A 24,731-nucleotide genomic window follows, 5' to 3' on the forward strand; every position below is an offset into this window, starting at 1 on the left:
CTGACTCACGGACAAACTTTAACGCGGATAAATGTATACAGCACTGAGTCAGATTAAGACGATCTGCAAACGCTATTAAGAACAATGTTCGAAATGACCTGCTGTGAGGCGAATAATCACACGAGGCCTAGAGACAGGAGGAGGAGGGGGGCGATAAGAGCTCTACTTCTGCTGTATGTTTGGGGGAAACATGAGGCTGATTGTGATGCTGCAGAGCAGTTGCATTTCTTCCCTTTCGCTGAACCGAGATTTCATTACGTCAAACGTTGCTTTCTTTCTAAATCGCAAATCAAGGTATTCGTATATATATTCAGGAATATATTAACTCAATGCTTTTCAGATCGCCACATAGAAAGAGTGGCTACTTCAAATATTTTCAGCTGTGTTTACAAATGTTACACTGTTCCCAAGGTGTCATTACATACAAAAGTAAAAATATTTTTTTTTTTTTTTCTGAAGAAGTACATAAACAAAAACACACACGCACACACACACACACACACACACACACACAGAGAGAAACACACACACTTTTTGATTTTTTTTTTGCATTTCAACTAAATTTTTTCCAACATTGTTTGACATTGTTTTTTTTTCCCCCCACTTTGACACCATGTTACACAAACCCAATCTAAAAAAAAAAATTTATAATAAATCAAGTCTCACACTATATGTATTAAAGTATTGGGTCATATGATTTTTCCAGTCATTTGCGGAGGCACACAATTTTATAGATCCTCTGGATGTGCTAATATTACATTTTCCTTTTACTTAAACTAGGAAGACCCAATGTTTTCCCAGACAGACCATGCATCTGTGCACAAAGCCAGTTCCCATTAATACATTCTTTACTAGGTTTGGAGGGGAAGATCTTGAGAGGCCTGCTATTAAGCTCTAACCTCAACCCTATTGAGCTTTTTTGGAGAAAAATTGGAACGCTGTCTGCACCCCAGGCCTCCTCACCTCACCTACATCAGTACCTGACTTCACTTAGACACTATATAGGAGGATATAATAAGAGCAAATGGGGATTAGATATGGAACGGGGTGTTCAAAAAGAACGTAATTTTAAGGTCAGGTGTCCACAAACATTTGTCCACATAGTGGAGTGTAGATTTTGACTTAAAAAATGTAATCAATAAAAACCACTTGCCACAAACTGCGTGATCACTAACTGCTATTAAAAATTCTCGTCCGTGCTATAGAATAACACGATTAATATGCGGCTGTGCTGAGTAGTTACAGCAACAGGCTGAAACGCCTGACCAGCAGAGCTTTACCTCCCTATATGCTGAAGCTAGATTGCAAACTACAAAGAAGTGGAGAGAAAAGGCTGAGTGAGCACGGGTGTGTGTGTGTGTGTGTGTGTGTGTGTGTGTGTGTGTGTGTGTGTGTGTGTGTGTGTGTGTGTGTGTGTGTGTGAACCCAAGCGGAAGAGGCAGAGGTGTTGATCAAAGGCATGAACACATTTCGAATGGCAGAATAATTAGTCATTTCTGACCGGGGGTCAGCCATTGCCTTTTTTTTTTTTTTTCCCCGAAAAAAAAATTACTAAATAAAAATCATGCCATGTTAGATCCTTCGTGTGCACACGTGTGCTGAAAAGACCTCCCGTTGTGCCTTTTCCTCTCCACCAAAACACATTAGGGACCAAGTACACAATTGAATCCTATGGAAAAAGTGATTACCGAAGTGATGAGTGACTGAACGACATTCGGATTTGACGCTACCTCTCTATTTATAGAGTCTAATCCTTAATCAGAAAGAATGGGTGTGAGATGAATGTCCCGGATTGCCAGGCACCCAAAGCCCTTAATGTAGAACCGTTCAAATGGGTCCTGTTGCTATTATTTCAAAACAAGCTTTAGATCACTAATGACTCAGTGGAAAGGAAAAAAGTCCCAGAGACTGAAAGGGAATTAATGCTTTTCTAGGTGGGAACGGAGTCTAGTGTTTATGATGACTGCAAAAATCAACAGCATCAATGTGACATACACACAACATGAGATGCAATGTGCTTGTTGAACATCCCATTCTACACCATTTGCTGTTCTAAAGCCCTCCACTCTTCTGGGAAGACGTTCCACTATATTCAGGAGGGCGCTTGTGGAGATTTGTGCTTATTCAGTCATTAGGGTTTTGGTAAAGGCAGGTATTGATGTAGGTGAGGTGAAAAGCCCTGGAGTGCACTTAGTGTTTCAATTCATATAGAGTTGAGGTCAGAGCTCTAGAGCAGACCACTCAAGACCTTCCACTCCAAACCAACCCTTTGTGCACAGGGGCATAGTCATGCTGGAACAGGTTTGGGTCTCTAAGTTCAAGTGCGATCAAAATTGTATCATCCGAAGACGTCCGATACAATCATGTGTTCAGTCGTGATAACAGTTTGGGAAAGAAACACAAGGAAATGGAGGGAGGCTGGAAAAGTCAGGTGTCCCAATACTTTGGTCTGTATGTTGGATCATAAGTGTTTCAAAGTGTTGTGTCACCGCGTCCTATAAACAACAGTGACAGTCATCAAGACACAAACGGAGGACGCACCAGCGACTCGTCACCTTCGAATGTAATCGAGTTAATTCTGCAAGTCAGCTACTTCATGCATGAGGCTTGTAGACTGTTTAAGCCTCGTCTAAAGCAGTATGTACTGTTCCTGCTTCAGAACCCCATCTGAACTATTTGTAGGAAAATTATTCCTATTGTATGCTCAGGCTCATCCTGTCTCTGTCTCTCTCTCTCTCTGTCTCTCACACACACACTTCAATCCTGCAGTGCAGGCTTTATTTTTCAACATTTATCCTTCTATAATTAGCATAAAAATTAGTCACCAGTTTTATCTAGAGGACAGGGCGGCCTACACTCTGCTCTCCTCTAAGTCTGTGTTGATGAAACCGTTGCACGGTGGTGGACTGACGCATACCTCATGGCAATACTTCACTTTCATTTTATTATTTCCATAGTGTTTAAATGTAACGTTCATTCGAATCATTAATAGTATTGCTATCAAAGGTGGCTATAGTACGAGGTGGTATTAAAATGTTTCGAGAATAGTTTTGTAACAAGCCAACAGATGGCAGCACAAGGCTGCACGCACAATCACAGGGAGCGCCGACCTTCATAAGTCGGTGTGCCAGAAGACACCGTCCTGTGTACATCGGAAGCTGTGCAACTGGTGCTGTTCTGAGTTTCTCGCCGGGAAACATGATCTCACTTCTGCACACACCGGACTCGCCGGATCGGGCTCCCAGGAGCTTTCGCTTCCTGTACCTGAAGATTCGGCTCAAAGTTCAGCAAGTGATTCTGAATCCACTTTGACTAAATGGCACGTTTTTTGGAAATAATGTAGAAATGCTTTATAAACAAACATTGACCTCAGATCCATCATCTTACGGAAAATATAGTACTGAATAAACAGTGTAGAAGTGCAGGAAGCAAATAATCACTCCCCAGCCTGCTGCTTAAAAAAACCTCATGTTTCCTCCACAGCTTGAAAATATGCATAACTACGAGTTCCCACTTTAAGTCGAAAGCAGTATTTCAGCGAAGGCTACAGATGGTAACCCGAGCACACACATTTACTCTGGTTGGTCTCTTCTTTTACTTCCTGAAAAATATATACCGCCCTTCATCTTTCTGCTACAATGCACCTCTGTACTCTCTCTCTCTCATGCTTCTTACCTATTTCAGATCAAAGCCGGTTAAACATCTGGCGAGGCAGGTGTACCCATTGCTGAGCAGGTGAGTGCGCTCGTCTCGGTCACTCCGTCTCTCTCTCTCTCTCTCTCTCTCTCTCTCTCTCTCTCTCCCCATAGGTCGGGGCTGTGTGTTGATCCGACCCTGTGTCTCAGTTGTGTGCTGTTGTGCTTTTTCCTCTCAGGAATCTGTAAGCAGAACACAGATGAACAGGGGGAATTCCCGTTAGACTCATCGAAAGGTAAACACCAGGAGGTGCACTGACGTGAGCATTGTTCAAAATCTCACCATGCATTTGTTTGTTGTCGTTTTTTTTTTTTTTTTTTTTTTTTTAAAGGGATATGTTTCCACCCCTTTCTTGTTTCCGAGCTAGTTTACCGATAAGCCGAGCGTGTAAAGGCTGCAAGACCTCTCTCGTATTATCTCAGGAAAGGCATGCATAATTGAGCAATCTCTCTCCGAAGGTGCAGGATGTGGAAAATCGCCCAGCTGGCCCGTCGCGCAAATAAAACAGCTGTTCTGGTGTGACGCCGCACGCACTTCATACACAGCTTTTCCTCCCGACACGGCCGTGCTTCCACACTTCTACTAGATCTACGGCTGGATTTTTTTTTTTTTTTTACTTTACAATGAAATAATTAAATGCTTTCAGCAAGCAAATGTCACTTAATGACTGATGACTCCTGACTTCTAACAGACTTATGATTATTAATAAACTGGGTCTCCACAGGTTTCACAAAGTCAAATGTAAGACTTTAGAACACACTTTTAAGACCATTAAAAATGAAAATTAATCAAAAACACACACAAGAACATGTTAGCAACTGGCCTTAACCAAACCTTAGTCATTTTTTTTCAAGCCGAGTATCGCTGAACTTTCTCTTCCTCATAGCTGAAAAATAAAATCAGTTTTACGTCTGTGGTTCAATCCGAAAAAGATTCGCGCCAATAACAGAAAGCTGAAAGAACGAATTACAACATTACAGAAACGAACAGACAAAAATGCAGCAGGAGCATTTCAATAAGAGTTAGAGGTAGTGTTAACATGGACATCCGCAAAATTAAGGGTTTGTAAGACGTAGAACAGCAAATTTGAGATGTTTTAAGGCCTAAAATTTATTACAATTTTAGACTTTAGGACTTTTTTTGTGATAGAAGGGAGAGTAAAAGGGAAGTTTATAGGACTGTGGTGAGACCTGCGATGTTGTTTGGTTTAGAGACAGTGGCATTGAGTAAAAGACAGGAGGCGGAGCTGAAGGTAGCAGAGCTGAAGATGTTGAGGTTTTCGTTGGGAGTGACGAGGATGCACAGGATTAGAAATAAGTTTATCAGAGGGACAGCGCATGTAGGACATTTTGGAGACAAGGTGAGGGAGATTGAGATTGATATGGTTTGGACATGTGCAGAGGAGGGACATGGGGTATATCAGTAGGAGAATGGAGCCACCAGGAAGGAGGAAAAGAGGAGGAGGTTTATGGATGTGGTGAGGGAAGACATGCAGGTAGTTGAGTTGAAAGAGGCAGATGTAGAGGACAGAGGGGTATGGAGACGGATGATCCGCTGTGGGGACCCCTAAAGGGAGCAGCCGAAAGAAGAAGAAGACTTAAGACCTTGCAGAAACCCCCATTAAACAACAAATTAATTGTTAGGGAGCAAAGTACCAAAAGTGCACAAGCACCCTATTGTTATTCAGCCTTTTCTTATTATTCTTAAGATTCCATAGGACTTTGGAATTTTTTTTGTATTTTTTATTTGCCACAATAAATCAGGAGGTCAATAAAAGGGATGGTAATTTCCACAATTGATTTTTCTTGGATTTTGTAAAAATAAATTAATTTCTTTCGACTTCCCCTGCAAATTTGGTCCAATTACCATCAAACGTTTTTATGTGATATTTAATTAAAATAAACTTATTTTTTTTCTTTTACTAATCGCATACATTTGTCTATTAAACAGAGTGAAACCTCTCCGAGAAGGAGAGTGTGGGATTTGGGGAAACGAGAATCATTAAAGTAAGAATAAAATAAAGTAGAAACGTTCCTCCAGCAGCTCTAATTCACAAAGCATGTGTATTTGAGGTTTATTGGATTCCCGATGCTGCCACATGACCTACAGCACAAAGGGCTCTACATCAATGAGCCGTATTCAGATACCAATTTTAAGCATCAGATGCTTCACTGACATTTCTGAATTTCTGATGAAGAAACAAAACCTGTGAACTCGTTCCTAGTTCTTTTTTCTCCGTCGCTAAAAGACTTTTGCAAGGAAATAGTCATGTGACCTTCAGGGGGGGGGAACAGGTGATTAAAAACAGGCAGGGAGGGAAGGAGAGAGGGAGGGAAGGAGGGAACAGATTGATCAGGTCGACACTGTGAGGCTCTTTTTAGTCATGCACTTGGAATAAATCACACACGCATATGGGATAAGAACATGTTTGTGGAGGCGTGTTTTTCTTTAGCAGGAAAGTTGAATTAAGTGCTGAGGGAAATGTGTTTCAGGGGGAATGGATACATTAAAACTTTATTATTGATGATTCCAAAATGTTTCTCTCATTCACTCACTCACTGCCAGTCACTGTCACCTGCTCACTCTCTCACTCTCACTCTCATTCACTCACTCTTACTGCCAGTCACATTCACCTGCTCACTCTCTCACTCTCACTCACTCACTCTCACTGCTAGTCACTTTCACCTGCTCATTCACTCACTCACTGCCAGTCACTTTTTATCTGCTCACTCGCTCGCTGTCATTCACTCACTTTCACTGCTAGTCACTTTCACCTGCTCACTCTCCCCACTCTCTCTCTCACTCACTCACTCTCACTCACTGCCAGTGATTTTCACCTGCTCATTTACTCTCACTTTCACTCACTCACGCTCACTCACTGCCAGTCACTTTCACCTGCTTACTCTCTTAATCTCACTCACTCACTGTCATTTATTTACTCTCACTGCCAGTCACTTTCACATGCTTACTCACTCACTCACTTCGTTCGTTCGATCGTTCGTTTGTTTACTCTCTCACTCATTCACTCATTTATTTACGCTCTCACTCACTCACTCACTTTCACTCACTCACTCGTTCACTCTCACGGTCATTCACTTTCACTTGCTCATCTACACAAGGTCACTCTTTTCTTCAATGTTACTCATTCATAGTCGCTCGTTCCCTCATTGTCGCGCAGTCACTCAATTCACTCAATGTCACTCATTCACTCACTCACTGTCAGTCACTCTCAGCAGCTCATCCCCTCACTCAGTCCTTCACTTATTCACGATCTCTCTCATTCACCGCCTCTCACTAATCCGTTCGTTTGTTGTTTTACACTCACCTGTTCACCGTCTCTCAAACTCACTCGCTGTCTCTCACTCACTTATTTACACATTTACTGTGTCCCACACGGTTTCTCTCAGCAGTAATTATTCACACACACACACACACACACACACACACACACAAAATCCTAAACCCTCTACTGTGCACCGTTTTGATTTGTAACAGATTAAACCTGCATAATCAATACACCATTTTATTTATCTTTTCTACATTCCCCTCAAACACACTGAACTTCAACAAGCAGCAAACCTCTCAGGCAGATCAAAGATAGACTGAAAACAAAAACATTTATAAACATTTATAAAAAAAAAAAAAAAAAACATGGAACTGGCTAGACACAAAAGCCCCCTCCCCAAAAAACAATAAAAACACACCACAGTAGGAACAGCAGAAGATGAATTAAGCAGAGGGGAGAACGAGACAGAGAGATGAGAAGGGGCATGAAACGAATGAGAAAACACGGGCGAGAGAAAGAGTTTATTCCCCGAGAGGAAAGGCGTGCGTATTTGCATGCGTTTCTCCGTGTGTCCCTGCTGCTCGACGGCAGGAAAGCGCATCAAACGTGCAAATGTGTTTTAAATGCCACTGATTTACTGTCATGATCAACAGCAGTGCTGTCAGAGAGAGAGAGAGAGAGAGAGAGAGAGAGAGAGAGAGAGAGAGAGAGAGAGAGAGAGAGAGAGAGAGAGAGAGAGGGCACCAGAGCCACAGGAACACTTTTCTAACACACAGCAGTGGACAATTCGCTCAGGACGAGCATGTTTCATGTCTGGGGCGATTACTGTGGTGAGCAGTTTTTCTCTCTTGGATTGTGACATCATGGTGTAAAAACACAGCATGGCAGGTAAATGTTTTCAAAACCAAAAACTGACAAACCAAAGCACAACAAAAACAAAGATAAACTATTTGAACAAAAGCTATATGTGATTTTTTCCCCAAAAGTGTGACCATAAAGACGGAGACAACTCTATTAGACAGTCGTGTCAAACCCTGTAAACATTTCCTGCTGCAAATGCAGTCTGCCTTTTAATTCGTGGACAATTTGATGGGTTTCTTGTAGGGTACATTCAGCATACTAAGCTCCATGTTTGGTGTCAAAATGCCAGCGTATAATGTATGTATAACTCCTTCACCTCCGACGCAACCTCGTAACACAAAACACACACCAGTTTGTCTTCTCGAAGCGCGACCGTATACAGTAATTCCCCCCCCGCCCCGCCCCAACCCCCATTTGTGCCTTTGCCACATAACTAATTTGTTGGCTGATTTCCCCAGGTTCTCGCCGATAGCACGATAAACCAAAAAACGTACAAAAAATTGTTTTTATGGCGTTTTATGTTGAAATAGTAATATACAGTGGTACCTTGACCTACGAGTTTAATGCGTTCCGTGGCCGAGCTCGTATCTCAACTTGCTCGCACATCAAATCGGTTTTCCATATTGAAAATACTTAAAATGGCATTAATCCGTTCCAACCCTCAAAATGACACCCTGTTTTTATGTTTCATGTTATTTAATTGGAAAAAACATTTCTAAATTACAAATCTTGTATAAAGATATAATAAGGTTTTATGGTGTATTTACCCTGGAGATGAGACAACTTGAGCTAACAAAATCCCTGGCAAAGGGGGGCAGGTGGTAGAGGCGATAAGCGGAGGTGGAGGGAAAACTCGTTTTTTACTATCACTCCTGTACACTACGTATCTCTAAACTTTTAATTTTTTACTTTTTCTTCTTTGCTTATCTTAATTTTCGTCACACACAATCTTCGCTTTCTGGCTTCGCTTTGCCATCTAGCAGCGGCGTCTCGAGCCCGTACCTCAATGTTTTGCTCGCGTAACAAAGCAAAAAAACCTCGGACCACTTGTTCATTAATGCACTCGTAGGTCAAGGCATAAAAATATCGTTATTATCATGAAATAAAGTAAAATGTTAATACAGTACTCTACACATAAAATAGCATTTTCGGGGTGGCGTCAGTTTATCGCGGTTTTTCATTTCGGGGATTTCTGTATATTCAGTTTCCCATCTTTAATTTAATGGTCTTTCTTCGACGTCAACATTTCTCTTGGACGTTTTGCGATTTGTTGATCTTCAATCGTGGAGGAAAAAAAAAATGGCTGTGAAACGCTAAAGTAGAAACAGCACTCTAGCAGTGGGACGTCATTTCGGGGGTCACGATGTGCATCGTGACATTTGAGACGATCTGATTTAAAGCTTTTGTGAGCCACATAAAATGGCGAGACCGACTGGATTCGAGCTTCGGGTCTCGAGTTTCACACCTGCTCCATGTCTCTGATAGCATTCAATTAAACTAGGAGGCCCAAACCTGCTCCAGCATGACAATGCCCCTGTGCACAAAGCCAGCTGCATGAAGAGATCCTTTAGATGGGTTGGAGTGAAAGAGAGCTCTGAACTTGAACCTATTGGGATCAATTGAAACACTGACTGCACCTCAGGCCTCCTCATCCTACATAAGTACCCGACTTTACTTTACTTTTAACACCCTTATGGCTGAATGAACACAAAATCTCCACAAGCGCACTCAGAAATCTAGTGGAACATCTTCCCAGAATAGTGGAGGTTTTTATAACAGCAAATGGGGACTAAATGTGGGAAAATTAAAAAAAGAAATCACGTCGGGTGTTACAAAACTCTGTATATTGTATCAGGAGAACATAAAGTCCATAATATCAACATGTTAAGCAAAGACAGAACACACTTTATATAACGTTGCCATAACCATGTCCACTCTCGATCTAGTGCTTAACCAGCAAAATATCAACATTAGTTTTTTTTCATGCAACAAAAACATTTCATTATTTGTCCAGTCTGAGTTTTTCAGTGAAGTGTTTTCACGACAGGAACCTTTCCAGCAATCCACAACCATATTTCTTACGAACCCTAAATGCATTTCCAAGCAAAATGATGAATCCTGCTTTAAAACGCTTACAATTACTGCAGCCCTTTTTTTTTTTTTTTTTTACCAGAACAACAGAATTTCTCCCGCAAATCTCCTGATTTCCCTTTTGTTTCCTTGAAAGGTTCCTGAACTTCAGCACCTTATATAACACGTCAAAGATGTCTCCGTGCACCTTTGGAATCATGAATATTAATGCGGCATTGTTCACACCTTTATTGAAGTCGTACGAACATAAATCCACTTGATGGATCCAAATCTTCCTCCCAAATTTAAAACAGACCGAGGAACGAGCAGGAGAGTGATAAGCTGCAATTAAATAAGTGAGAAAATGAAGAGAGATCGTGAGAGAGAGAGAGAGAGAGAGAGAGAGAGAGAGAGAGAGAGAGAGAGAGCGAGAGAGAGAGAAAGAGAGAGACTGGGAGAATGAGTTGATCATCGATTTTGCTTCCCAGAAGAAGGCGAAGACATTAAAGAACCTTAAAAGGCACTGACGTGTGCGCGCGTGTATACACACTATTGTCAAGAGTCTCTAATGCTTTTCAACAGCCTTCACCAGTAAACACAACGCCATCTCATCAGCCGCCTTTCATCACCCAGATAAGTCGTTAGGTGATCAGACGCCGATGAGGGGGGGAAAGTCATGTGACCTTCGGGGCCTTGAAGGACAGACTATCGCTTTGAAGGAATAGCAGACATAAATGAGGCAGTGTGCAGCAATGTCAGAGCGGTGAGGTAGAACCCTGGAGGATGAAGGAAGGTCCCTGAAGTGGTGCGGTGGGGTGGAGGTGGGGGCGGGGGTCTAATAGTAAGGGTCAGTTTGGGAGCTACGAATTGTTGAAGTCGCCTTGAACGATCGATAGTCAATTACTAATCAATTAATGATGTCGACACACACAAAACTTTCAGGCTTAAAAAAAAAAAAAAAAGTTTAGATTGGATGTCTGGACGACTAGGGGACTAATCCGTCTCCAGAATCTTCTGTATATCTCTGTATGATTAGGCTGGCTCAGGGCCATGTAAAGCTTCTCAAGGTGTTTTAACGCTCATTAGTCTGATTGCCGAGTCGAGATTAGAGTGAAGTTTATACTCCGCACCCTGGATCTTTATGAGCTGGGGCTTTGTGCACAGGGACATTATCATGTCGGAACAATTTTGGGTCTCGATTGAGTTCAAATGAAGGAAAAACTTCATGCAAGCACACCCAGTACTAGTGCAAAGGATCACAAAACTCACAGTTTGGATTACGGTGCAATTTTCGAGTCACGGAACAGGATCATTTTTCGGATCGATCCAAAAAAGGGGGGGGGGGGGTCTACTTTGCTTTCCATTTATTACAAGAAAATCACAGCGAGGAAATGCTCCCATACATGCGATCTGAATGACGCTGGAGGCTTTTCACGTTTTTCTGCTCCTCTGCAAGTCTTCCTTATTGACTAGTTCACGTAAACACATGACTGCGCTATGCACTTATGAAATTGGTCTAAAAAAAAGCATTTTCAACCTGCGATCATTACAAAAATTACGATTCATCCGCAAGGGAAATAAATAAATAAATAAAACAGGAGGAATGAATCCGCGGCTCACGTGCGTGACGAACCGTGGGTCGTGATCCGTTGCACCCCGAACATCCAAACACATCCTATACAGCTGTGTGCCTCCAACATTGTGCTCAGTGTGGCTGGAATATCTCTTCCACATATGGCTTAAAAGGTCAGGTGTCCCAATACTTTTGCCCATACGGTCTATTTCTATCAGAAAATGGTATTTTCGGTGGACTGGCTTTCGGCTTCTGTTCCGTTTGTAAGGCACAGCAGTGGATAATGAAGGTGTTTGTTAAAAATACAGTAAAGATGCAAATGAATTCAGCACTGATGCTGTTTATTAAAGAACATCACGGCGGCACACAACCGCCACATTCATGTGTGAAGTGCGTTTTTAAATTCACACGCGTCTTCCTTTTTGTTTCGTTTTTTTAGCTCAGGACCCTTAATATAAACACACACACACACACACACACACACACACACACACACACGCACGTGGCTACCATGTGTGGATAGTAAGAGATCAAAGGTATTGCAGATGGCTTAACGAGCTGTTAAAAACACGACAGCAGGAGGTCGACAAAGACCCCGAGAGAAGAAGGGAGGGAAAGGGAAAAAAGGAAAGAGAGAAAGAGAGAAAGGGGGAGCAGACAGACAGGAAGAGGGGGGGATTGAATGAGCGAATTGAAAGAAATAAAAAAGAGAAGAGAAAAAAAGCACGATAAAAAAAACAGATTTAAAAAAAAAAAAAAAAAAAAAGAATCCATGGGTACAGATGGCATTAACACGACTCCAAACTCCTCACAGATCTGCTGTCACATTTGATCCCAAAGAACAGACCTAGAATCCCAGTAAGGTGACAGATCTCCGAACGTACGAGCTCTGTGGAGATCACAGAAAAACATCGTGATCAGTCAACATCACCGGATTAAAAACCGTGACTGATCTAGTCCGGTTTAGCGTAGTTCAAACGCAGCACTGACGGTCTGACGCTTCCCCATCCGATCCGACATCAGGGTTTTATCTCACAACGTCATGCTTCAGTCATCGCCCATCACTAATCGCCACACGAGCAACTGCAGGAAAACGCCACCTATTGTCACGGCCAGAGCTGCGTGATGGATTGCCACACGCTCCTGTAGACTACTTGTATACTATGAATGATGCTCAGGTCAGGAATCCATGCTTAACACAACAATGTTCGAAGACTGTTCTGTCATGAGGTCACTGCTACGGTTTTTCTTCTAATGACCTCTGCATTTACACGCAATAAAAAATACTCCGATTTGCTACACACGTTTTTATAGCTTTATCATCAATTAAGGCGTGTCTAAAGCATCTCTAAACCTTCATCCAAATGTACAGTAAATGGAGAAAAGTATCGAGACGCCTGACTTTTCCAGCCATATGTGGTTCTACCCCAAACTGCAACCACAAAGTTGGAGGCACACAATAGAATCTTTAGCCATTGTAGCATTGAATTATCCTTTCACACGAACCCGGAGACCCAAACCTGTTCCAGCATGACGATGCCCCTGTGCACAAAGCCAGCACTATGAAGATATGCATCTGTTGGCGGCGTGGAAGATCTTGAGTGGCCTGCTATAAAACCTCAACCCTATCAAACACATTTGGGATGAATGGAAACACTGACACCTCAGGCCTCCCAAACCTACATCAGTGGCTGAACGAGCACAAATCTCCACAAGCGCACTCCAAAATCTAGTGGAACATCTTCCCAGAAGAGTGAAGAATATTATAAACAGCAAATGGGGACTAAATGAGGAATGTGATGTCCAATATTCACATTCAAATCTTATGCTCTGTTGTCCACTAACTTTTGTCCAACTAAAGTAGCTTCAATACACAAATATTCCCGTCCAATAAACATTCTCCTGTGTCCAGTGCTTCACAAGCAGGAGTACAACAATCGTTTGTTATTCCGCTCCCACCTCGGGCACACCGTTACTCGGGAGGGACTCCTGCTGCCTGACACACGAATGCAATCTTCATCACCAAACATTTACTGATAATTAATTTAATGATAATGTAATTATTTCGAGCAGGAATCTCACTGGCCTGGATCAAAACGCTGCGATTAGCATAGAGAACTTAGCGAAGGTGTGCGAGTGCTTACTGCTCTGAGCCAGATGTAATGAACTGATTAGCAGTGCAGAAAACTGAGTCGGGTTCACACGAGCACACAGACGAACTCGTTTACATGCTCTAACCCAAGGCGTGTGCTAAATATCTCGAAATGAACTCAAAACTAGCAAGTCAAACCTGCAAATGAACCGAGATAAAAAATAAAAAATAATTCTTTAACCAAAAATAAAAGGTTCAGTTTATTAAAAATAAAATTATTTGGAATTTAAAAAGGATAAATTAAGAATTCAAACCAATCACTGTAATTTTTTTAAGAAATAATCGTAAAACTTGAATGAATATTCTTCACTTTTTAATGTATTAATTTTATTAAATAGCTGAACCAGTAACCCTCGTGTGTGCTGTCTTCCAGTCTGCACGACTACATGCACTAGAACACCTGCCATTTAGTTCTTGGGCACCTGCTCCAACAAATCTTTTCAGAAATGACCTCTCAGGCTTAATATAGACAAACCACCTGCGTGCCACCGACAAGGACGAGGTTTTTTTTTTCTCAGCTCTCACTTTCACAGAGCGCCTCATTGTGTTTAGAAGCAGTTTTCATTTTAGGAAAAAAAAACGCACCATGCAAAGGCTCGACTACAGAAACTCTTAATCACATACAACCAACATAAGGGAAATTCTTTGCTTCACTTGTAAGAAAGCTGGGGTCAGAGAGCAGGGTCAGTAATGGTACAGCACCTCTGGGGCAGAAAGGGTTAAAAGGCCAACAAATGGCAGCTTTGGCGATGCTGGGGCTCGAACCCCAGACTTTCTGAACAGTAACTCAGAGCCTTAACCGCTGCGCCACAATGGCTGACCGAAGAACTACGAACAAACCATGCGGTAGATCCACAGTAAAACCTGCTTAAAAATAGTACTGCATTTCCAATATTAGCTTTCAGCAGTTTTTATGAACATACCTTTCAATCTCAACACCTGCTGCATCACACACACACACACGCTCCAATTCTACATAAAGCATCATGTTCATTGAATTACTGTTCCATTGACACAGAGCTTAATCTCACACTCCTAGAGAGCGTCACACAACTACACACTCACTAACTCCCTCTCACACCCCCCCAATCAGTCGTTCTCCAAGACACCATCCTCTAGTGCGCGCACACACAAACGCACAACGCTTAATCACATGCTCTCCAAGACATCATCCTCTACTGCAGTGTCACTCACTCTATCACACACACACACACACACACACACACACACACACACACACACACACACACACGCTTCATGAATATTCATCAAGCTCATTACCACACAGGTGGGGAAACAAGCAATATTTCCTCATCAACAGAGAGAGTGCGAGAGAGTGCAAGAGAGAGGGGGGGGGGGGGGTACAGGAAAAGCAAGCACATGCTCATGAGAGGAAGTAAGAGACAAAGACGCACACACACACACAGTCCCTGATTACACCAGGTATTAACACACGTCTCAGTTGGTCAGCGCCAACTACAAGTGTAAAAAAGGTCATGCGTGTCGATGAGATTTCACTCGTGCAACATCCGGACGTGCTTAGAAAGGCATGAGGCTAAACGCTAACTTGTCCTGGACAACATCGAAGGACCACAGAGGCACCAGTGTTCTCTCGTGTGCAAAGGGCACAGAAAGGAGATGCCGCTTTTCACTGATGCTTTGGGTTATGCAAACAATTATTTCCATAATTCTGCAGTTTTGCTTTTCGTCTGCAAAATGGGGATGTAAAGGAGGGGAACAGTTCAGAGTTCTGTTCCATCGTTACAAATTTTGGATCATGCTATCATGATCTCTTCAGTGCCTTTTACCATGTTTCCACTGCTGAGTGGTGAAGACAAAGTGCTTGGCCCCTTAATCGCTGCATGCATTTATTCAGTTAGATCAAGTTTGGAAAAGATGAATCGGAGAGGTATGATAAGGCCTGGCCTTTTTCATAGGTCTTAAATTCATCTCTGTCAAACGGCCCATAAATGGATCGAACAGTAGAACTGCTTGCTGCGATTAAGGGGCCAAGAACTTTCAGGCTCTACCTTTTAACAAAGGGGGAACGGCAAAAAGGCACTGAAATCAACACTGGTTTGCAAGGAGATACTGCGTCCGTGACCCAAAATTAAGCTCACTATCGGCACTCACGTGAACGTGCGGAAATTGTGCGACCGTTTTAAATCCTCGTGGGCGCAACAGGTCTACTGTGTGTACAATACAAGCTCTAGTGTGTGGGGGAAAATTAAATCTGTACACACAACCAATCTCAAGGCAAATATTACTTTTGCTGCCATTTTTATTTCTTTTTGCCAACTTTTTATGGGTGAATCCATGTAACGGGACTGTAACCTCAAATATCGTTGGCTGACTCGCTTTCTGTAAATCGGTTCTTACTGGCTGCTGGTCGCTGCGATGAACATGCCCGTCAACACTCGCGTTTTTCCGGGGAGTCTCCTGTATTTCACACCCATCACCCGCCCCCTCCTGTTTAGTTATTTCTCCTGGAGAACTCCTGTAAGTATTGTCAAGTCAAGTCAAGTCAAGTTTATTTGTATAGCGCTTTTCACAACAGACATTGTCTCAAAGCAGCTTTACAGAAAACAACAGTGAAGGTGAATGGTGTGCGTTTGTCCCTGATGAGCAGCCGTGGCGACAGTGGCAAGGAAAAACTCCCTTAGATGATATGAGGAAGAAACCTTGAGAGGAACCAGACTCAAAGGGGAACCCATCCTCATATGGGTGACATCAAAAGTTTGGTCATAACGTATTGTATGGCCCTCATCATATGAACGATCACATCATAGGAGTGTAAAGTACGTATTTGAACTGGAATTTTTCAGTGCAGGGCTCCGGTTTGTTTATTTTATATGCAGAACATGGTTAAACTCTGAGTTTCCTCAGAAACTTATTAAGTGGTAATAATTGTATTATTAAACTTGAAAACGTACACAACGGCAGTCGTATAAAATAGAAGCTAGAGTTAGCGCAGTGCCACAGTAGCTGCACGCTCTGTACCGGAAATACGATTTGCTTTGCGCATGCATGGAAACACTAAAGCGCTGTGGATTCTTTAGTGTTTTATGTCCAGCTTCAAGAATTTCTTTTAAAAGGAGAAATTCCACATTTCGAGGGAGTGAATGAAGACATTTGCTGAAGAATGTTGGTAGAGTGGTAGCTCAGTGGTTAAGGTGTTGGGTTACTGATCAGAAGGTCGAGGGTTCAAGCCCCAGTATCGCCAGGGTGCCAGGGAACCCCGAGCCCACTGCAGGCCTCCACTGTGCTGAATTGGAACTGTACTCTTTATTCAACAAAGCCAACAGCATTGTGGACGACCCCACACACTCTTCACCCTCTGGGCCGTCACACCCAGACTGTGCAATAGTTTCTTCCCTCAAGCCATCAGGCTTCTCAACACTGAACTGAACCACACACACACACACACACACAACTGAGTGATTGATCTGTACAACCCGGACTCAAACACACACTCGTACTCACTTCACACATCAATGCCCATATTATATCACTTCATCACTACCTACTGTTTACATGCTGTTTCTGCACAAACCATTTGTTTACATTTTGTTTAATTACAATTTTCACTTTCGTACCCCTTGACTTGAATAAGTAGTTAAAAGCAGATCATAAGACAATTTGTGGCAATTTAATTGATACTCATTTAAAGATTAGAAAATTAAAGATTACACACATTTTACTTGAATTCGTTAAGGGGATAGCATTGATTTGATTTATTATATTTATATTTATCAAATATCACAAAATATTTAATATATTATTTAACCTGTTAGCCTTTGACACAGATTTTGGGACTCACAGCTGAAATGCCCTACCTAACTTTAAATGTTAACAGTTCCTAATAAAAGTGGGCTTCATACACAATTTAAATATCTCTAAAAAGAAGACACTTTGAGCTTTACTGTCCATTATTCACTGTTGATATTGTTTAAAAAAATAAGTTATAGATGATTAAGTGCTGTAGAAAAAAAAAAATCCTTAAATAAATCTTTTTTTCCTTCATATATAAATACATGAAATCTGTCCTATAGCAATCCAGAAAAGTACTGGGTTGAAAGCTACATGTCTCATGAGTTTATATTTCAAATTTTATGAAGATTTTCATAACAAATGAGATTCCCACAAACATTTATCTGAGACTGTCTGAGCCTTTTCTCCCTCCCTCTGTTTGAGAGACACCTGCTAAACTCAGGTGATCATTCATACTCTTCATACAGTCTGCATATTAATGAATGGTTGACCATTAAAGGATTTTGTTATACATATTTGGGGCTATTGATGTTGATTTGGCATTCATATTGATGGCCAGGTAGCCAGACAAGCTATTGTTCTATAGTCATGGCCATTCATATTGATGTCTGGCCATTCCAATCTCAACAATACACACACACACACACACACACACACACACACACACACACACACACACACACACACACACACACACACACACACACACACACACACACACACACACACACACACACACACACACACAAACTTACTTCGCTGCTTCAGCCAGTAATAGTTTGTAAAGAGTAATAAAACCAAGTCTCACACACGAGGAGAAAAAAATCCTCCCATATATCGTTAGAATCCTGCACTTATTGGCTACATTGTCCATCAGTCATTTTGTTTCCATAATGTTACTGGCTGGGAAATAAAAGGTTTGAAATGAGAGGTGGCGCATAAGAAAACATGGCGACACCTGCAGAGAGAGAGGAGACTCCACCCAAGATTTATACTCTTTTACTTTTTTATTATCATTTTTTGTACTTTTTTGTGGTCCCAACCGTTTTGTAACACTATATTTTACCAGCCATATTTGGTTTTTTGTCACCAAGATGTTGGTTTTTATGTGAAAGTTATTCGGAAATATATAAACACAAACACCAGCCGAAGTTCTGTGACGTAAACAAGGGAATAAACATCTAAATTACAACACTATTGTTTGTTTGGAGCAGAAATGCTATACGGCATGTTGTTCACTGGACCCTTATCTTTCCTAATAAATCGGGATTAGCAGCAGTGGATGTGTTTGTGACTCGTTATTACAATATTAATGTAAGTAGTGCGGTTTTTTTTATGCACGTTGTTGTTGTGTACTGCTCACACAAATTCGGCAAATACATTCGTTATACGTTTTCCATTGAAATATAGTGATCTGAAATTGCTGCTTGAGACTTTGAGCTTTAGAATGATTTACTGTTCGTCATGGTTACTCTTCTCCCTATTTATTTAATCTATTGCTAAACATTAACACCTGAGAACAATTGGCTATTAGTTGCGTTCACGCAACCACGAAGCCCAAGATTAGGGTTAACCAAGCAGGCAATTTATTTAAAATTGCTTTAAAAATGTTAACTGATGTCAACAAAATGTTAATAATAAACTGTGTTAATAAAATATTAAAATTGTGTTTTGCATTTCTTTCTCCAAACGTATTGAGTTTTTACCGAACCGTAACTTAAAAACTGAGGTACGTACCGTTACACCCCTATTAAATCAATTTTATTTTTTCATATAATTATCTTATATAAAACTAATTCACCTCAGACAATTGACACGATATACCAAGATAAAGTGACAAATGGGTTAAAATTTGTATAAATACATTTATTTTTCTCACCGTGTCTGAGTAACTCAGCACATTAAACCACAAACCCTCACCTTACACCAGCTCCTGACTTTGTTAACACCCTTGTGGCTGAAGCACATATCCAGCAAATGGGGACTAATGTGGAATGGGATGTTTAAAAAGCACATACGAATCTTATGATCAAGTGACTACAAACCTTTTTCCAGCTTTAGCAGTCAAAAGACAGAAAATATTTTAGCGGTTTACTAGCTGGCCTTTGCATTATTGCACTAGATAGCAATCCATCCGGCTGATATCATCATATATCATGTTGATAGTCGTGAAGTAGGAAAACGAGTGCCAATAACACGGTCGGATGTTCATCAGCGTTGCCTTCTTCCACATCAAAACAAACTGATCCTTTCTTCCGAGGGGGTTTGTTTTTTCAAGAAATCTCACATCTGCCGATTTATAATAAAGCGTCTCGAAATCATACCCAGACCACATCTGAGCATTTAGACAGTGAATCAAAGCAGGATGTAACGATGTGCTGAAACGTCCTCAAGCTGCAATTCCTTATAGCAAATTACAGCTCCGAATTCCTGCAAAGTGACAATTAACTGGTAAAAAAATAAATCATCTTCAAAGTCTTGCTTATGAGTAACAAGAAGCAGATTTCTTGCCTTTTGTCTGTTCAAAGCTGAAGAGCTTATTAGTGATGCTGTTTTGGTGACATTTGAGCTCTGTTTCACAAATGAGTGTGCGGATGACCAGCTCGCAGTGCTGAGGCTTTGTGAAGTGTCGGCAGATTGGAGATTACATGCCTTCCTCGCAGCTGTCTCCCACAGGTTTCACAAACGTGCTAGTCTCACACGGCTAACGCTGCAGCGGTGGGTGTGCGCGCGCGCTCGTGTAAAACCTTGTGTGTTCAACTAGCTGCCAACACTCGGCAAAATACAATTTACGCCAGCACCTGCGGTGAACGTCTTCTTCCGTTTGAGCGTGTGCCGGAAACGCGGGCTACCGTTTGCTGAACGCGGTCCAAGCCGTATCCGAAAAGTTTTCTCTTCAGATGTTCAGAGAGAGTGTATTCCTTGTTGTGTTTTCAGTTTTGGCTGCCAGACTGGCAGGAAATGAATGCGGCTGGAGACAAAAGTATGGAGTGGAGGAGAGGAGAGGAGAACATCAGCTCATCATCCTCACACTTGTGTACCTTCTCCGTTTCCTGCTTTCGCGTCTATCACACCGGCTCTCTGGTTACACTGAAACACTGCCGTTCACCGAGCCAATACCCCATGAGCGAATACACACACCAAAAAAAGAAAAGTCAAAAGCACAAAAATGAACACAATCATCAAAAAATAAACATACACAAACACAAGACGTGCACAAATGAGCACACAACTGAATAAAGGACGAGCACACAATATATGAAAAATCAGTGCACACATGGACAGGAAGTGGTGAGAATGGAACAGATAACAGTACACAACTCACTCTGATCACATGACCAAACACACACCAATACAATGACTGATACACACTGTGTGTGTGTGTGTGTGTGTGTGTGTGTGGGTATATATATTATATATATAAATAAACAAACACTTTTATATGTGTGTGTCTCAAAACACAGTAAATGAGGATTTAAAGATCAGTAAACACCAAACTTTTAGGCACCCAAGACCCTCTGTATAATCAAGACGCGTTCACTGAAAAGCACAATGCAACACGTACCACTCTCACTCTCTTTCTCTCTCCTTCTCTCCCTCTTTCTAAAACAAAAAGGCAATTTCACAACCATATGAAGTATTGATTTCAATCAGGCGACGGTGTCTCGCTCTCTCACACCTGCTCTTTTCCTACTATTACTTTTTAGCTTAAACGCGTGACTCGGGTCGACCGCGCTCCGCTCTCTCTACCTGCTCTAATAGCTGAGGTCCAGTGCCATACAACATACAAATACACACACACCCCCACATCAGCAAAACAAATACAACTCACTAAAACTCAAATGCCAACCTTTCTGCATATCCAGGCAAAAATCTCTCTCTCTCTCTCTCTCACACACACACACACACACACACACACACACACACACACACACACACACACACACACACACACACACACGGTGTAGAAATGCCACTTCTCCATATCTCCTCACGATCATTTGGCCTTTCGTTTTCCCAGTCATGCTCCCTCCATCCATCTCTCCCCACTTTCCTCTTGCATTCATTTCTCTCTTTTTCTCAATCTCCCTCTTCCTATAAATATCAGCTGCAATCTTCCATTTACATGAATACTAGTGAAAAGATCCCACCTGACAGGTCAAAGCAAAACACAATGAATCTGTGTGTTTCTTTCTGTTAAGTGAAAAAGAGTCAATTACACAAGCAGCTTTTTGTTTTTTTTACACTCAGTGGAGTAAATTGAACAACTGAGAATTGTAATTTTCCAAGGTATTTATAAAGAATTGTACAGATGGCAGGACATCACAGGAATTAAGGAGGATGTCGTAATGATTGACATGCTGACACTCTCCAGAGTAGACCAACTACAGATGAACAGGAGGTATGTCTAGGAAGCAGAAGTGATCCAGTAGCTGAACGTTTGTGCTGAAGACAGAATCGGGTGATAAATGAGAGGCGCGGCGGGAGGCGCCGGCATCGACAATTACACGTAATTTACCAGCGGAACTTAAAAGAAGTGATGTACGTAAAAGGAAAAAATGAAGGCGATGAAAAAAAGTGGGTTTGGAATGTGAAAAAAAAATGTACATGCAAAAAACTTAAATAAAAATGTCTAGTCTGTAACGCGATGATGTGTAAGGACTGGTTTTGCATTTCTGCATTTAAGCATGATATACAGAGGGGGATTATGGGTAAATGGGCATTTCACTACCAAAATCACTATCAGTGTACACAGTGTAAAAGTGTAAAAACTCACGGAAAGCCCTGTAAAGCCCTTCAAAACCCCCTCAAGTCCACCAATACCCCAGGGAAACCATTTAAAACCCAACGAAACCCACTGAAATCCATTAAAACCCACTGGAACACAAACATTTTAATTCCAATACCATTTATTAGAGCTACATAAATAACACAAGCAGCAGCCTGGTGCCGTTTCAGAAAAGCGCACGAGCGCACGCAATATGAGAGAGCAATAAGATATTTCATCCTGTATATAAGAGCGCAGACAGGCATTCGCAACCCCAATCCATATTTCAATTTTCATCCCCTCATGTAAACTAATTCACTTTGGGCTGGATTTCCTCACCAGCAATCGCCTGTGAGAAATGAGCCTATTCTCAGCCATGGAGTTTAAACGCTCATATTGCTCTCTCTTACCAAAACACACACACACACACACACACACACACACACACACACACACACACACACACACACACACACACGTTGCCAGAATCTGTGATATTTAAACTGAGAATATTAACCTTTGGTTGATTTCCAATTTGAACTTTAAACTGATCAAGTTTATCACTTTAGTGGTTAATTTTACCTACAAAAAAAGGATTCGGAAGCAAATTCTGCTGTGCTGCTGATTTTCAAGTGCGACAGCAAACTTTAGGAAACGTGGATGTGATTAAATCCTTTCGGGAAAATGAAGACAAACAGAGAAACTGAATATAGTGCATTACATATCTTTGTAAACAGATACAAAGATAGAAAATACACGATCTGGAGAAAAGTATTGGGTTTCCGGACTTTTCCAGCGATATCTGGTTCTTCCCTAAACTGTAACCTCATGGTTGGATGCACACAATTGTAACTGTTGTGTTTGGAGGCAGCTTCGGATGCAGGACGCAGCCTGACATCATCCCTTCACTTGAACTAGGAGACCCAAACCTGTTCCAGCATGACAATGCCCCTGTGCACAAAGCTCCAGATCCATGAAGAGATCCAACGGTTGGAGTGGAAGATTGCCTTTATATATTTTTTAACTACAAGGTTGTTATGTACTTTCAAAGTGTGTGTGTGTGTGAGTGACTGCACATGCAAGTAACAATTACGTTCAGTTACATGGTAATGTACATTGTGCAGGACTCTGTACATACTGCGTGTGGTTTATATTGAGATTTTCTAACAACCACCTGTATTTTTTTTTCCTTTCTTCTATCCTTCCATCTTATTTCCTTCCATTTCCTTATTATTCTTCTCTCTTTCATTCCGTCTTTCTCTTCACCTTTCTAATTTCCTTCATCCATTTTTCATCTGTCCACATTCTTTCTAACCCATTTTTCCACCTTCCTTCTTGCCATACAACATTTCTTGACATTTGTTAGAATTTTTGAATATAAAAATAATAATAATTTGCCTAAAATTTGGTTTAGTCCATTTAACTGCACACGGAGCATTGTGCCACCTCTCTATAGTGCCATAAAGTTTTACACATTGAACATGAAATGGGCTACAATCAATAGAATCGCATGGTATCAAACTGAGCCTCTGATCCCTGGAGAGAACTCAGTCTAACAATCAGCTGTGGAGGAGACGGAACAAGACAGATGAAGCAGAGGAGCCTCGTTCATACACCAACAGCTTCAAACTTCAAGCCGACAACATGGTTACCAGTGGATGCACCAGAAATTTTGGAAGAAATAAAGTCAGAATTGCTCAAAAAAAAAAAAAAGTCGGAATTAGGCAAACTTTTTTTGTGTGTGAGAAACCGAGTTTTAAAAGGACTCAGGCCAAAGATTATATTTTTATTTATATATTTGTTTTGGATGTAATATGGCAATTAAATTCACTAAATTGATTCAGCAATAAAATGTTTATTTTTCTAAAAATGAAACAAATTACTTGTTCGTTTTAGGAGACCAGTCTTGTTTTCTGTTGTATATTTTAAATTGCACTTTAATAAAGATAAAGCACTTCTAAAAAAAAAAAAATATTTTTTCATTTTTTTTTAATCAATGTTTACTACAAGGTTGTTATACCAGGAAAACTTCACCTGTAACAAGTCTACATCGGGGACATCCACTTGTATTGGCACCCTTCATGGGCATCTTTGAACATCTCTCACAGATGATGGTTTCACATTGGTCTTATTTTATCTGTGAAAACCCAAAATCATACAGTGTATACGACCTACAACCTCCGCTATAGGAGAAGAGTTCAAAACAAGTGATTGTGTTTAGTGTGTTGTTCATCCATTAATTAATTCTGACGTCACCAGTCCGAGAGCCACAAACGTACTGTACATATACACACTGTTGTTGGCTGACCTGCACAACAAACTAACTTAACCAAAGGTGAACAAAGTAGATTTGAAGTAATATAAATCCTCCTGCATGCACATGCATCATAAATAAGCGTTTATGGCGTGTAGGCATTCCTTTTGAAATGGAAGCTTTATGGAATGATGGAGTAGCGCTGTCTCCTGCTACATGGCCCGGAGGTTTAATATTCATCTCAAAAGATGTACAAAATGGATCATTTCCACTTCAATCCTACATTTTCAGAGGGAAAAA

General features: G+C 41.2%; 1 protein-coding gene across 4 annotated transcripts in view; it reads right to left on the reverse strand.

Moving 5' to 3' along the window:
• Positions 1–24,731, reverse strand: part of spop (speckle type BTB/POZ protein) — a 105,131-nt gene that overhangs the window by 73,656 nt on the left and 6,744 nt on the right. For all 4 annotated transcript variants that reach the window (XM_083567406.1, XM_083567404.1, XM_083567405.1 and 1 more), the window contains one exon: positions 3,676–3,878. The gene's annotated coding sequence lies outside the window, so the exon portion shown is untranslated. The remainder of the gene's footprint in view (positions 1–3,675; positions 3,879–24,731) is intronic.

Source organism: Silurus aristotelis (assembly GCF_946808225.1).
Source record: "Silurus aristotelis genome assembly, chromosome: 17".
Lineage (NCBI taxonomy): Eukaryota > Metazoa > Chordata > Actinopteri > Siluriformes > Siluridae > Silurus > Silurus aristotelis.